General features: G+C 24.2%; 1 protein-coding gene across 1 annotated transcript in view; it reads left to right on the forward strand.

Annotated features, from left to right (window-relative positions):
- Positions 1-1,185, forward strand: part of LOAG_12575 (deoxyhypusine synthase) — a gene marked incomplete at its 5' end in the record, with an annotated part of 4,398 nt that extends 3,213 nt beyond the window's left edge. Inside the window, one exon of the mRNA XM_020448562.1 lies at positions 928-1,185. The remainder of the gene's footprint in view (positions 1-927) is intronic.
- Between the last annotated feature and the right edge of the window lie 3,140 nt (positions 1,186-4,325).

The following is a 4,325-nucleotide window of genomic DNA, read 5'->3' on the forward strand; positions in this document are numbered from 1 at the left end:
TTCTGAACAGATCTAATTTAATTATGTGTGAACAACTGCAATGACTTCATATTCCTTGAATTTCTGCAATTTTTTTGATTTTTTAAGATTATAATTATTTTGAGATCAAAATTAAAAGCTATTTTTTTATATGCTGTTGCTATTCACTTCATCATTGGTTTTTTTTTTTTCATCTTAAAAACATTCCATTTTATTTTGTTCTATCCTGTAGTGTTTCTCTTTTTCCACTCCGCTCTTCCCACTGTTGTCCTTTCTTCCCTCTTAATTTTGCACTTTTATATTCCATTTCTATTTTTAAAAATATTCAATTTTTTATTCAAATAGTATTGACTTTTGAGCACCTTTTTTCTGAAGTTTGGAGTGCAACTACCAATTATCGATCAGATAAAAGATAACTTATCTCCTCTTTCTTCCCTCTTTTCCATTCCCCCTCCTCTTCCCAAAAAAACAAAAAAGAAAAGAAAATTAATGATGTTTTTGCGAATTACAGACATGTGTTTCGAGAAATAATCGTCAAGATCTTTTAAACATATGTTATTAATTGAAACTTTTATGACGGATTTCTAAAATTCAAATATTGGATTTTTTTTTCTGCTGACAAAAGAGTTTTAGAAAAAAAGGAAAAGAATTGGATTTCAGAAATCATAAAATAAATAAAGTGTTATTGAAGAATTTGTTAGATTGAGAAAAAAAAAGACAAGTAATTTAGTATCGCTTTATAATTCATTGCTTATTTCATTTGATTTTTGGGATTGAGCTTTTTTTTTTGGTGAATTTTCCAGTAATATCAACTCTGATAAATGATTGTGGGAAAGATAAGAAGGTGGGGGGATAAGAAATAAGAAAACAAAACAGACAAGAAAATGTGGGGAAAATAAGGAGGTAGCACTTATAACTAAACTTTAACGTCTAACTTGATATTTGCAGGTAATGGTTTCGAAATTCAGATGGAGAGCAGACTCAATGGATGCTTTTTCATACTGCTGATATGTTAGACGCTAAGAAAACGAGTGTATTTGGTGAATTGGTAAACTGATAAAATAGTTAATTCTAAATTTCAGTTGAATTAAAAGTCTGTCCATAGTATGAGAGGTTTTTTCTTGGTTTGTTAGTAACAGTAAATAATATGTTGTGGTTATAACTAGTAAACTTCATATGCTCACTGATAGTTGTTAAACTTTTGACCACTTGTTTTTTACCAAACATTCAAATCCACTTGGTGATTTTCTTTTTCTAAGATTCCAAAAAAAAAAAACTTGTCATTATTTTCATGTTCAGATGTCATCCATATATTTTCTATCAACATGAAAAGTGTTTAGTCGTAGCTACTTTTAATGTAAGATGGGAAATTATCGTTTGTTTACAATATGCTTATCATATTTTGTCATTTTAGACACAAATAATATGATAAATAATGGGATTTGTTTCTTTAGAAAGTATTTGTGATAAATTCTTTTTCGTTCTCTGCACAATCTCACTGTTGATAGTACCTTATCGAGAAATCGTTTTAAATTACAAATTTAAATTTAAATGTTGATTAAGTTATCTTCATTATATTCTATTGATATTAGTATTGTTGTTATTGTTGTTAATGTTTTGAAATCTTGTTGTTCAAACAAAAATTTATTTGAAGAAATCTTCTTGTTTGGAATATACATAAAATGAATTTTATGCTAAACATTCGAGATATTCAGCGATCAATTTTTATCTTTAAATGTTCGCTTGATTATTTATGAATAAAAGTATAAAGTGGAAAAAGAAATTTATTAATTGTTCAAAATTTATCCGTATAATTAAATTAATTTTGCTTATAGAGCTGAAATGATATGGTATTATTATCGTATGTTGATAAATGTTTTTCAGGTTTTTTTCTGCTTTAATTTCACATAAGCTTATTTGCGCTACTATAATCTGTATCTTATGAATTTAAGCTGTAACTAATTGCAGAGTTATTTGGTTCATTTCAAAATTTCGTAACTTTCTTTTTTTTTTTCATCAACAGATCTTCTAAGATTGATTGATAATATAGCAGCAAAAGCAATCGAAATTGTTCAAACAAAAAAAAAAGAAAAAACGATAAAGGAAAATAACTTTGCATTATTTATTTAACTTGCTATTAACATTTCAAGGAATTATATTGTCCAGTTTTGTATCCAATCAGATGTCACCATTTTATCCTGATTCTATATTATACATTTTTTTTATCCTGATTATATCAGATGTCACCATTTTATCCTAATTCTATATTTGTTAATCATAATTTTTAAATTTATTCATTTAAAAATTTTTTCAACTCAATTTACACAAATTTTTTGTTTGCTCAAATAACTATCATAACAATGATTGAACAAACCATTCGTCATTTTAGATAACTGTCAATAATTTGTTTACAGTATTCACAATAAATGAAATTCATGCAAACAAAATTCGGATCAATTTATCCATATACATCTTGATTTATTCAATTTTATACTTTACTTTACTATGTACTATGAATATACCATACCATATCATACCATATGAATATACCATACCATATTTAAGTCATATTATACCGTACCATATACCATATCATACATTTTTCCAGAAATGTTTATCACTGATAGCTAAATTTAATCACTCTGTTCATTTTATACTTATGAAATGAATTCATATGAATCATACAATTTTTCATAACGGAAAAAAAGAAAAAAAAATTCTGACTATGACGAATTAATTTGCTACAATCAATGGAATACCATAATGTTTAATATCTATTTCTACAGTTTGCTAGAAAAATAAACGGAATCAAAATTTTTTTTTTTTTTCACTTTGATGACATTTATGACTCAGAGGGTGTCGAATTGCGCTATTTACACAGAATATATTTGAATAACTTAGAAATTAAAAATTAAATAAATAACATGAAAGAATGTTTAATAAATTAATTTGTAACTACCATCAAATATTATCATTTGGAATCGGAAAAGTATCGCTTGTTCTAATTAGTAATCAAGTTAGAATTTAATTTCAATGAAATAAATATAAAGAAGAAAAAAAAGGATTACAAATTTGTCTTTTTTTTCCTCCAAACTTTGTTAGCATTAATTAATGAGAAATGTTGAATAGTTAAAAAATAAATTTTATCGTACTTCTTCATTACATGATAAATACCGGACTTAATTTGACATTTTAGGATTTTCATTCTTTTTCTTTTTTTTTTTTGGTAATTCGTCAACAGTTGATAAAATACTTTACAATAAAATGTCAGTGCAAAACAAGTGGACATTTTTTTTTTCTCTTTTTTTTGCTTTTTTAAATTAACAGCCATTTGAGTGAGTCATCTTTCAACAAAAAAAAAAAAAAGAAAATTTTGAAAAAAAAAGATTTGTTAAGGAAATGGGAAACAAGTTTTTGAAGAAATGAAACTGTAAACGAAGCATTTGACAATGTGATGACAAAATCTCATCCAATAAATGATTTATTAATTAAATCTAACCATTACCTTCATCTTTTTTTTTCATTTCAATCAATAAAGAATCGATTTCGGGTATTTCAATTGATTACATCCTCTCGGGTACAGATATTGATAAGATCGGGTATTTCAATTAATTACATCCTCTCGGGTTCGAGTAGTGATGAAAAAATTTGAGAGAAAAACAAAATAAGAAAAATGGTATGATATTTCAAATTTAAACATGAACAAGCAGAATTATCAATGTAGACGAATATTTTAAAGTCTCGAAGTTTGCTTTTCTACTTTTTTGAAAAATTATTTTCAATTTCAATAGAATTGGGTAAAGAGTAACAGATGATATAATAAAATAGAAATGGAATGAAAAAAAATCATTTTTATTTTTAAAAAAAAAAAGCTAAAAAATTGAAAAAATTTCTTTCCAAAAAAAAAAAATTTCCTAAAAAAATAGAATAATCTAAATGAAATGATGCGTCAATGTTATACAATATTTAACTTTTCCATTTTTTTTTTTTACAATGTGAATCTTTAAATTAAGAAGAAATCGTTGGTTAAATTTTGATTTTTAACTAAATTAAAATTTTGAAAAGGATATCATTAGGAATGAAAGCACTTGAATATATATATATATATATATATATATATATGTATATACGAAATGAAAATCATGTACTCAAAATAATTATATATTATTTACCACAAAAATTTGTAAATGAAAAGACAAAAAACTTATTATTAATTTATTATTATTAAAACTTATTATTGTCACTATTTACTATTATTAAAGTTTATTATTATTATTATTATTATTATTATTATTATTATTATTATTATTATTATTATTATTATTATTATTATTATTATTATTATT

Source organism: Loa loa (genome assembly GCF_000183805.2).
Source record: "Loa loa unplaced genomic scaffold supercont3.315, whole genome shotgun sequence".
Classification (NCBI taxonomy): Eukaryota; Metazoa; Nematoda; class Chromadorea; order Rhabditida; family Onchocercidae; genus Loa; species Loa loa.